We start from the raw sequence: 12,996 nt of genomic DNA, 5'->3' as shown, positions 1-12,996 counted from the left end.
AAGAAATGCTCTCGGGTTTTCCACCGGGTGAGTTTGTTTTAGGCCGGCTTTTCGAAAGCTACCTCGGCCGTCGACGTCAGAGAATTGCAAAGCATGCCCTGAGAACGGCGGCTGAGTAGCAATCCAAACTTTGGCCTACTAGCAGCTAACCCGGTGGAAAACTCTAGAAGATTTCGCCAGTTCAATAAATATATTCGTAATGATATTATTATAACAATAATAATTATAATAATAATTGCATATATTTTTCTAGGAGTGTCCTCCTTCGAAACACAGCATCGATTGACAATGACGTGCAAGGCAATTGATACGGAAATAAGTCAATCAGACAATTAGGAAACCAAAAAGGGAAATTTTCATAAGAATAGTTAACAAAAGACATACATTTAGCGAATTCATCGTTAAAAACTACTAATTTGCTTCTTCTAATACAAAAAGTAACATTAAACATATCAATAAACATGTTAATCAATTAACTCAGTCAGTAAAACTGTAACAAAAGTCAGTAACTAAGTCACAATAACAAAACTCAGTAATGACGTAACAACGTTGTCACCCAAAAATATGAAAAAGAACTTAAATGCTTCTTCTACCACAACAATTAACATTAATCATATCAATAGACTGATAAATAAATTACATAATCAGCATTTATGGGTAACTTGAAATTAACCCATGAAAAGTGGTATAGCAGACTGAATTCATTTACTTTACTGGGTACTGGGTATTCTTGAAAGACAGTGAATGGAAATACGCTATAAATGAGAAATGACACTTCAAAGAGTTCCATAATTTACTTTTTTCTATTCAAACGACAAAAGTGCTATATTGGCCTATAAAATTGAAGTCTAGAAAAAACTAACAATAAACGTTAAAGAGCAACCACACCCCGAATTAGGGCAAAACACCCATGTCAAATTCGAACCAGCGACCTTTGACTCGGAAAGCAACACCAACAATACCGAAGCGGGCAAAATATTAAACCAGTCTTTAATTATACTCAAGGATACCGTATCAGTCATGGCCACAAATATTACTAAAGAGGATCCTCAAGTCGGCCTCTGAATGTGCTGCCACCCACCGTGCATTTAAATGGGTTTACAGAAGTTGCCACTCGTGACGCTGACGGATAAATTGATCCGAGTTTCACGGGAAAATAAGGTACAATTAGGGGAGTCAAACGTAATGAACATTCGTGATGATGTGATTCTTCAAATTCACAAATCTTCACTGCAATCTCTTGCATTTGCAAAGACCATACTGCAAAATATTAGAGAAAAAAGGATCGCATTGCACTCAATACCGCGCCGCGGACATTTTTGAAAACCGGTTAAGATGCGACCACAATGGCGTAAGAAATCAGCCTTCTATGGCATGGAATTGTACCTCGTCGATACATTACCCTTGCTCACGGCAATCGACGCGAATGACTTACCACGCCTCTCTAAGTGGGAGGAAAAAGAAGCTCAAAGTTACAGGCCCGACACTAAGAAAAATAGCCAACTGCTCCAAAGACGGAACGACTCATTTCTATAGTAAAAATTTTCGCTGAATGGAGGAACATCTCTTAATGCAGCTAGCTACTTAGAATATCGAAATAGGGCTATTGTAGTAAAACGAATTGACTTGTATTGATAGTATGTATTACCCTTCTTTTTGATAAAAGTTAGATTCGATGAATCATTAACACTCATAGACTATTTGGGAAAATAAACCAGGCCGTGTGAAATGTCACTGAAACTGTGGTCGAGAATTTTTTATTGATAAACAGTCTTTCATCCACAACACGATGATCATACATCTTTCTTTATAGTTTTACTCTTTTACATGAATATGCATTTCCTGAACTTCAAAACCTCAACCAAGCAACCCAATTCCAATAAACGATCAACTCTTGGAAGGAAATGATACTAAAATATATTCCTGCTCCATTCTATTGGTTTCCCCGCATTTAAAAGAGGTATTTATCTCTCATGAGAATAAAAAGTCTCATTTTAATATTAGAGTCACTAATACCTGGCATTATTAAACTAGCGAAGAATCTAATCTAGGCTATCTCTAATATAAGTGAAGATGGCTATTCTTGGACGGTTATAAACGGTAATTCATCGTTCTGCGCCAAATTGGTTCATTAAGTTCTCCTACACTAAGAATATCATTATTATAATATAATAATGATATTCTTAGTATTTATGTATTTCTTAGTATTATATGACTTGGACTACCAATGTAGATATTTGGCATTACCGGTGATTGCAAGAAGATATCGAATATAAAAAGATATCGAAAAAAACTATTTATAGATACAAGTACTAGCTTATAGAACCGTAATTTTTTAAAGGAATTGTGCCTTTCGAGGCAATCTTTCTGCATGAGCCCAGTTTCAAACAATTTATCACAACATTATTTCCAACCAGACCAATAAAAAGGAAACAATAAAATTCCTTGTGGTTTTAATAATCAACTACTCGAAGCGTTTATGGGATACAAAGTTAAATTGAAATGGAATAGTGTAAGTATACGTTTATTGATAGTACAACTAGGAACATCCAGCGTAGGGCAAACGTCGTTGGCATACTTTAAGGCAATTATTCAAATACAGAATCATTTTTCAATAGAACATTTGGCTCATATCCACGCTGTGAGATTATACATATATGTATACACGCAGTACTCCAAGTCATAAAATTAAATATTAACTTCAAATTCTTTCACGTTAATGCAAAAATTCAATGGCGGAAGTCACAAATTACAGTATTTAAGTCGTTAAGATACAAATTAGAAACGCATGAATTACTTGACTCACTTGTATCCTAAAAAAAATCAAATTTATATTTCAAAGTTTTACATGAGCCGACTAATTGTTAATAGATTAATGGAGAAATAGTTTTGGAAATTTCAGCATTCTCAAAAGAATATTTATATTTTTAATGATTTATAATTTCTCGTTACAAATGAAATTTAACGTTTCAAATGGTAAATAATGAGAACAGAAAAGGATAGCGACTCTTGGATAGGTACAAATTCAACACAGCTGAATGCAAGCACTTTCATTCTTGCATTTTTATTAGAGATGATTGTATGGACTATGATCGTTGACAAAACTTAAACATCCTGCCACAATGTGGATGCACATTTTCGTTCATCGTGACTAGAGTAAGTTACGAGGAAAGTATTAAAGTGATATATTTTCACAGCCATGGAGATATTTACACCCCCACCCAATATGTAAGGACATACTTCTTCTGGAGCCTCTATTCTTCTTCTTATTGGACAATTATTATACAAAAATAAATGAATCTACATAAATATTTGGAAATTGATATCGTTTGCGATTAGATATAACAAAAGTACAATATGATTAACCAAAATAAATAACCAACCAATAACCAACATAAATAACCAAACTTGCATCAAATTCAAGTGTGAAGACAAAAAAAAAGCTATGCACAGTTGCATCTTATGATAACCTTCAAAACCGTAGTAGAATTTATAATTAGGGTACTTCGACGGCTATGTCATTTAGCAACACTACACAATCATTTAATTCAAAAAATACAAAAGTAATAGACGCATAAAATAGGTATTGTACATTTTAACTACAGAGGATATGCAGGTATGCTTCAATTTCACTAAAAAGACTTATTTCCTGAGGAAAGAAAATGGTATTATTTTCTTCGAAGTCACTTATAAAATATCTAAATCCAAAAGTAAGCTTTCTTTGGATTGAGCTCGAATGGTAGAAATTCGGATAAACCACGGAACCTCAATGACTCGGGTACTTTTGCTAGAAACCAACAGGGAGGGTTGACATAACGCCTAAAGTGCGCTTCAACGGTGGCAATGTAAAAGGGTTGAAGAGAGATTCAAAAGGCATCCTAGCCCGTGAGGTTAAATCCTATGCCATCACTGGCCGCGATGGGCTAAGTAATTCATGGCCACAATTTCGGCAGGAGAGCGAAAGACCTTCACTCTCGTCCCTTCGTCGGCCCTTCAACTCGACTTGCCTCGACCCTTTTGGCCCGCCCTAAATTCGCCTCAACCGCTCGCCTCTCACGGGAGCCATGAATTATGCAACCGCGGGCGAGGGCAGTGTTGATCGCCGAGGAGGGCGGGCGATGTGAGATACTGTGGGCCGAATGCATATGCGGTTCTTCCCAGTGTACCGTTTTGCTGGCACATATGCGAATGCCACTCAATTTCAAAGTTGGCACCTTGGAGCGATTAGGGGGCTGGAAATGAAGATTCTCACGCATACACTCAACACCCTTGGGCATCAGTTGCGGTACACCCGTTTTTTAAAAAACGACTAGCTTTATTGCCCTTATAAATAAATTATCCACTTATATTTTAAAAGTTTTGGGAAGTTTTAGTGATACTTTTTTAAGTTTTAGTTAACATGAATATTTTCCAATGCCTAATTAATTAAATTTGATAGCTGACCTGAATTAAAATTCAACATATTAACCATAAAAGGCTATCTGAAAGAGTCGAACCTACGTCATTGTCCCTATTGCCCTTAAAAATAAATAATCTAATCTATTTTGTAAATCCTGGTCAGTTTCAGGGACCACCTTCAAGTTTTAATCATCACCAATTGTTTCCAATGCATAGTGAATTAAATTTGATTAGTGACTTGAATTGTAATTCGAGTAGTAAACTGAAAAAGCCTATCAGAAATTGTTAAATTTAGCTCAAATGGGAAAGCCATAGATATCCCTTTCCCACTAAAATTTCCAACATGAAAGCTTATAGTTAATTATACATAACATTTGTGAATAATAATATTAGGAATGACGTTGAAAGACTTTTTCATTTTCAGCAGTTCAAGCAAAGTATTTAACAGCATTAATTCCCTATTAGTAGATAGTTCTACTTACTCCATATGAAATATCTAATTGTGCACTCGATTGCTGAAGTTGCCGTGTATATGTTATTCTTAGGCCTTAACCAGCCAATTATCACAAATTTTTCCAAAAAAATCTAAACAGAGTATTCATTTTGTCACAAGATTCAAATGGAGGCGATTATTTTACAAATCGAACATTATTCCTAGGTTATGACGTGTGCCTTCATGATGATAATACATTCTTACAATTCATGTAGCGCAAAGAATGATATTTCTCTGAGAGTACTTATGCTCATGTCTGAAAATATGGTTCCATTTGCTACTATAAAGTTTGAACAGAGCTTTTCATATGTTTCTATTACATAGAATTCACGAATTTTCCCAGTTTATTGATGCCAAATGAAATCTCATGACGTGAATGACGGGTTGCTAATAAGTATTCACTAAAATTCAAGAGATACCATATAAGACCTTTTTCAAAGAGGCTTACATTTGGGGAAACTAATTCCACTTTAATGAAGAGGGCTTAGCATCGGATCCTTACCGAAGGGCAATAAAGAGGGAGGACTCCAATCATATAGCGCTCAACTCTAAACCTTAAATACCCTCTTAGCACCCCCATGTTGGCCTCCTTCGCGACGTATTACTTTCTATTCGTAGGACATCATGTCGGACGCAGTTTGATGCACCAAATATGTACAATGGGAGTATTAAAAAATCTATGAAATGAGGCTAGGAAAGCATTATTTCGCTTCGCTAAAATGAACTGCTTTTCTTAACTAAATTTACTTCCGAAGTTCTACGTTTTTCTCCCATTCGGGCCATTTATCCTGAGCCCGATATGATATTGCCTTCCGTATCTTCGACACTATTTTCATATATCTTTCGTACAACATATCTTTACTTCAAGCTATAAAATACAACACCAACAACAAAGTGTGCCACCATTTTACTATTGGTGGGTGCACAAATGAAGAAGATCAATGAAAATGTAAGAGAAATGAATGGTGGCAAAAATTGATTCTAGATTCATAATTACTGGGATATAATTAGTGAGAGGCTGCCAATGGACTATGAAATAATGAGATTTACGTGATCAACTATAAACAGCCACCCATTTTAGGAAAATTAGTATTTTTTCTATAGCAATACTCATCAGAATAAAAATTGCTTTCTCAGGTACAAATTTCTCTTGTTGGATAAAGAGTATTGATTGTTTCACACCCATATGAAAGGGCAAGTTGAAAGAATTTTTTAATCACTCAAAACTACACCTAAAATTATTTTAGAAATCCTGATACCTACTTGGATATCATGCCGGGATAGATTCCAATTTAGAATTCCAGCAATCTATTGAAACCTTGATTAACAAGAAGCCTATTGTTCGTCCAGTATTTCTTACATTTTAATTTGCTACCCGTATTCACAAACGGCGATATATAGTCCTCCCCTGGCAAACACGAGTTTGCGGGTTCCATTCCCACCTGGATAGGTTGCCCCTATCCAGGACATGGTTATTCGTGCTCGTTTGAACGTTTAATTGTTTAAAAACTCCGATGTAAAAGTCCAATGCACTACTTTCGATGACATGGGAATAAATAAATAAACCAATTTGGAATGCTTCTTGGGTTTATTTATTTATTGCCAACGCAGGCTATTTGCCATCACAATTTATTGAGCCGTCAATAGAAGCATGTCGCAGAGACTCGGCTTCCGCTTGCAATAGAACTTAACACACTCAACGCTGAAATGTGCATAAAAGCAATCTAATCTACATGGCAAAATTTTTGTTATTATAGGAACAGTGAATAGATGAGATCAGGAGGAAATAGGTGAGATCAGTACAAGTTTGCCTCATGTAAATTAAAACTTTCCACTCTTTCTGCGGAAGACATATTTGGATAGCAAGCACATCAGCGAATACTTTGACAGATCGTTGGCTAAGAAACTTCTGGACATTTTTCCTTGAATTCGAGACAGCAGCACCAAATGTGTTAATATGGTACGATATTTGTTTATTTTATGGTGAAAAAGGCTACCTTGCCTTCAATTTTAGCTGGAAATATTGAGGAGGGTATGTCAGGACATCGAGATAAGTAAATGTTTGCCGAATTGAAATTATAACCTTCTATTCTTCCTGCTGAAGGTATATTTGAACAGCAACTACAATTACCAGATCTATCAGCGAATACTGAGACAGATTGTTGGCCAAGAAATATCTGGAAATGTTTTCTTGAATTCAAGACAGCAGCACTGAATATGTTAAATTGGTACTACTTTTGTTAATTCTATGGTGAAAAAGGCTAAAATATGGCGAAAGAGGCTAAAGGCTAACTAAAGGCTTGTCTAAAATTTTAGCTGAAAATATTGAAAATGATATGTCGGGATGGAAGAAGGCGCTCTTCCTTTATCACCGAGTATATAATCTTTGTTTATCACACTTCCTTTCGCTCTGCAAACGCGTAAATTGAAAAAACAACGCTCTGCAAAATAGCAAACTAAAGTAAATTGGAAAAGCCAGAGAAAAAGATTTGTGATGACTTTCCCTGCCAACAACTTCTATCATAATCTTCATTAATTGATTAAATGATACATATACCATGATATCGCATTCATATTTTCCATTGAACTCAAGTATTTTTTCCTCAATATGCATGGTGTCTTGAAATAAAGGCTACTTTAGTAAATTCATTTTAGAAATTCATTCATGTTCCCTAGTTGGACATCATGCCGGGGTATATTCCAATTTAGAATTCTACAAATCCAATTATGTGGATTCACAATGAGCCTATTGTTCGTCCAATATTTACTACCATTTCATATGCTACCCGTATTAACAGAAGGCGGGATAAAGTCCTCCCTTGGCAAACAAGAGGTCGCGGGTTTGAGTCAAGAAATATCTTGAAATGTGTTCTTGAATTCAAGAGAGCTGCACTGAATGTGTTCATATGGTACTACATTTGTTAAGTCTATGTTGAAAAAGGCTAATTTGTCTTAAATTCTAGATAAAAATATATGAGAAGAATATGTCTGGATGAAAAAAGAGAAATTATCTGAGAGGAAGCAGAGATTTTCGAGGAAATTTAAAAGTGCCAACATGGGAAATGTATCGAAAAAACGACGACAGAGTTGACGCTTGAGGGATTGGATCTAATTACCATTTCACAGCCTTTTTGCCGGGGAAGAGAAAATATCTCGGAATGAAACAGCTTCTAATGGGTGCGGCGCAAGAGATGGATAGGCCGACAAGATTGAAGGCTGAGAGAAATCGGAGAGGCGGTGGGCGGGGCACGGACTTTTGCGAGCAGTTAATGTTGGTGTAAGGTAATGTAACATCTGTGAGGTTATTACCTTTCTCGAGCAAGGTATTTTTCGCTCCGTAGACCTCGCGCCGTTACAGTCACCCGGGACTGCAATTAAAAGGCACATGAGTCACACATTTCTCGCCAGCGACTTGAGAGTAAATGAAAATTTTCAGATTGGCCTGAGGTTAATTATTCTGTTGTCACTGAGAGGCAATCAAGAACCTTACATCAGTAATATGTATTGGAAAAAAATGAGGGACCAGATTTGGTCATATCTCATTTCTATTATATCTGTTTGGTTACCTCTTGTCAAAATCCGAAAGTACGAATGATATTTTGTATTCTGATTTGCATGGTCATTTAATTGAAAGAAATTGTTTCCCATTAAAATTTTGTCTATTTAATGATGATATTTTACCTTAAGGTGTGCAAAATGTGGCAGGGATATGAAATATTGGAATAAAAAATTCAATATCGTTTTCTGAAAACTATACAATTTTTATAAACCATAAACACGTATTTGGATGAAAATATCTAATGGATATATGAACAACGTCAGTCCAGAACAATATAACCAAGCCATATTTAAGCACTACATTACATTCCAGTAACCGCAGTGATAATTTTCCCGCGAGTCCTAAAGGAATTATAGGGAAGCCTCCGTTTATTGCGGGAGTTAATTAATGAATGCTTTTGAAATGACTCATTATGTGAATACACCAAAATGGCATCCTAAAATAATTTCTCTCGTGCTATTTTAAGTTATTCACCCTAATTCACATTAATACAGGCATTCATAGATGGATAAAATTGGGTGAGACAAAATAGCAGTTAATTCTGCTTTAAATACTGCAATCTCTTTTTTTCTCAGGATATTAGAGAGCAGAAATGACACTTTAATCCCTATTGTGAGGCACCTATTCTGAACTGTTTACATGCATTTACTCCTCACATATATTTTTACTTATTTTTCAAATATTTGCACATAATTTGTACGACCAATATTTTTTTCCAACCAATTTTCACGCTATTGATTAAATCTGCATTTTATACTTAGATAAAAAATTGATTTTTCTATACATTGGTTTTTTATTGTAACGCTAGCGTGTTTCCCGAGGGGATGCAGAATATCAATTCTTTTACAGATTATTACACTAGTAATTACCATGTATATTAATCATGTTTCCAGTTCACTGTGATTAAAGTTAATGCATTCTCTGTTATTTGCATCCTTCTATCGTGGTCCTACTTAAGTTGGAAATTCTCTCTTTCGTGCCTATGTCATTTATTTCAAGCTTAATTTATGATTTTTATCCACAAACGATACTCTTTCAAAGATATAATGTGCCACTTAAGTAAATGTATTTATTTAAATATCCCTGATTTCGTCCGAGTTCATTTTCCCGGGGCTTGAAAATTTCTGCAATCGATATATTAATGTACTGAGTTCAAAGCAGACAACTACTAATTAGCTACTAAATAAAATGGGGACGACACCTGACACCTTAATGTTACTATCTTTTACATGGAAATATAGGTTTATGTTTGCACTCGAAAATTAACAATAAAGTAGACCAGAACGAAACAGATACGCTTACAACCAATAATTCCCATTCATTCGACGGATTTTAAAATATTGTTAGGCACACGGTTAAATTATCCCACGATAGTGAAGGAAGGGGAATTGCTATTTGCGGCACAAAAAGGAAATTATTCATGAGGGCTCCCTGTAACACTATTAGAATGCACGAGGAAGGACGTCATTAGCGTAAATAAAGAATAATTTGGATACTTTATGTCTACTTAATGTCATGGCGCAGAAAGCTATTCCAACCTTTTACAGCTGTTGCCTAAAACTATGGAACAATTTGCCTAAACACGCAAAAGACAGTGTTTCCACTGAAATATTTAAAAGGCAGACCATCGAGAACTTACTTTCCAGTGACCTATAAATGCTGACTTAGTTAATTGTTACTGAATTTGATTGATTTATTTGTTTATTGATATGCTTTATGTTCATTTAATGTCAGAAAAAGAAAGTTATTACTTTTTATTTTTGTATGAATACTTTGTTTCTCCTAAGTCTATTTGCAACTGAATTCATTGATTTGATTTTTTATGGATACATTAATGTTCATTCTGTGTTAGAAGAATAAATTCGCTTTTTTCTTTTCATATTGTTGTACGATTCCTTTGTTAGCCCTATTTCCATTGTCAATACTCACCTTGTAATTTAATAATATGTTTTAAAGAATTTCAGACTCCTAGAACAATAAATTAATCTATTTTTTATTTACTTATTTAACCTTACTGACATTGCCTAATTGGTGCATGTGTAGGTGCTACCTTGAGGGTTTGCTAAGTTTCTCCCGCCCTCTGTTTCGATAAATAATAAAACATCCCGTGGGAATACTTTCCCGAAATGTGCCTCGTGCAATTTTTATCTCCTCTAGCTGCCTCTGAGTCGCTGCGCTAGGTTTCAAACTCGGGAAAAGTTTTCAGCGGAGGATTCAAGGAATTCTAATTTCCACAAAAAATTAAGATCTTTAGTTTTTTATCACTAACAGGTACGAGCAAATCATTTCGCCTAAATATCCGATATCTATAGCGGTACTCAAACTACACCCACTGCATTCCTTCAAATGATTTGATGCATTTATCACATGTTCCCCATCGAATAGTGAAGGAAATAATTTCTTAGACCAAGCAAATATAGATGTTTGTTATAAAAAAATTGTATAACTATAGCCGAAGAAGACGACGGGGCCAGTTAATACACCAGCAATTTATTAAATGATCTTCTCTGAGTTCTTCTTTACGGTTGCTCATCCAGCTTGATTTTTTTAATATACCTTCAATACATTCTGAGGAAAATATACTCATACATCACACTCAATCGTTCCCATTCATTCGACAGATTATAAAATATGATTTGACACACGGTTAAATTATCCCACGACGGCGAATGAAGGGGAATAATTATTTAATTAATTATTACCAGTTAATTTAGTTATTTATCAATACTATTAGTCAATAAATATTAAATTAATAATTGATAACTAATTATAATTTTTAAAATCTTTTTTTCACTCAGTTTTCATTACTGCTGCAACCATGTGTCAGCAATTTACTATCACAATGTTCCTCAGCGTCTTCAAATCATAATGCGAATCATTCAAAAGATTTCGCGATCATATAAGTAGTCAAGCAGATGCAGTAGATGTCGTATTACGTGAATTGCTGCTAGTACTGTTTTAGCAGTCTACGTGATGAGTAAGTTTCAGAAACGAGAGAGATCAATTTCTTTTACACTTTGGCACAAGAAATTGGACCCTACACGTTTAAATTCGGTAGGATTATTCAGTTTCCAAATGGAATGAATAATTCCTCTGAATTCAAATTATTTTTAAATATTTTAAGTAGACGATGTCTGAGGAGTTACAAGCAGTATCGGTCTCCAATGTGACTCATTTCGCCATCTCACAAAAATGTGGTTAGATTAACCTTACTTTGTGAAATGTGGAAACAGTCAATTGTGATTCATTAAAAAATTATAGTAATGGTCGATACAGATTGCAAAATGCGCCGTGCATCTTTGTTGCATCAACTACCGATGGCCATGTAAACATATTTGGTCCTCCGTGTAATAAATGTCAAAGTAGTTAATTACTTTTTAGAGTCAAACGCAAGTACATATCATGTGGCAAAAGAGTTGTAGGGGAGACTTGCCCAGTAATGGACACCTTAGGTATTTTTAAAATGACATTTTTTGTGATTCGTGTAGGAAACAAAAATGACATGAAAGTTAAAATGTATATTGTTTAGAGAAAAAATCAACTTTGCAAAATTAAGTGGTTAAATATATAAAATAAACAAATAAAAAGGTTTATTTTTAATAGTGGCCCAGAAACGCTTGCCCAGTACCGGAAACTTAAAGAACACGTTGATTACATTGGCTAACATGATGAAAATAATCATTTAACAGAAGTATATAAATTTCTTAATTAGTAAGTAAATAAAGTTAAATTTTGTTACCATTTCTTCATGCTTGTTGAAAAAGAGGTCTTCTTGTGATTTGCTTAAACTGAGAGCTCGTTAAATACTGGTTGAATGTGGTTTTCGCAACGAAAGTTGGGGATGGCGGCTTAAAAATTCATAATAAAACTCATCTCCTGCAGTCTTCTTTTCTTCATTTAATTGGTGTGGAATGTTCAGGTGTTCCGCTAACTCAAATGCTAATCTTAGAAACTCTCCCTTGTTCATGGCATCATCTTCTTGTCTAGATTAAATGCTCGGCTAATTTGGTTTTTAGCTCTTCAGAGAATGCCTTCATAAAGTGACCCTTATGTGGCTTCATATCCACGTTCCCACCTCCTCTAAGCTGCTTGATTCTGTCTGCCAGCGTACTCTTTGAGACAGAGAAATGGAGTGAAGCTTGTCTAAAAGTCATTTTATTTTCCAGCACTTGCTTTACTGCCATTTTCATAGAGCCCTCTGCCCAAGTACCCTTTTATTCTCCTTCGTCATCGTATGCGATGTGCTTGGAAAGAAGAATATAAGGTTTCATGAACTAACGCATTATAGTGGTAGTGTCCGGTAGTGGCCAATTCAAGACTGTCCGGTACTGGGAATCGTGGTGTGGAGATGATTTAACATTACCTTTTCAGACTAATGTTTATAATTAAATACCAATTACTTCATTGCGTTTATATTTAAGTAGTATTGACACAAACTATAAGTTAAAAAAATCTTCTGACCAGCTTTCAAAATTTTGAAGCTTAAAAATTAGGTCGGGTAGCAGTCAACGGGACAAAAACACCTACCTCACTCACTGTTACTACA

General features: G+C 35.0%; 2 protein-coding genes across 2 annotated transcripts in view; one reads left to right on the top strand and one right to left on the bottom strand.

Annotated features, from left to right (window-relative positions):
- LOC124170977 (ELAV-like protein 1) overlaps positions 1 to 12,996 on the bottom strand; it is a 733,134-nt gene that overhangs the window by 602,190 nt on the left and 117,948 nt on the right. The window lies entirely within an intron of this gene.
- The window catches only part of LOC124171152 (cytosolic carboxypeptidase 6), a 297,445-nt gene that overhangs the window by 191,538 nt on the left and 92,911 nt on the right, over positions 1 to 12,996 (top strand). The window lies entirely within an intron of this gene.

The sequence above is a fragment of the Ischnura elegans genome, chromosome X (assembly GCF_921293095.1).
Source record: "Ischnura elegans chromosome X, ioIscEleg1.1, whole genome shotgun sequence".
NCBI classification, from domain to species: domain Eukaryota; kingdom Metazoa; phylum Arthropoda; class Insecta; order Odonata; family Coenagrionidae; genus Ischnura; species Ischnura elegans.
The sequence above is the reverse complement of the archived record's forward strand: the minus strand, read 5'-3'. Positions and strand labels throughout refer to the sequence as shown.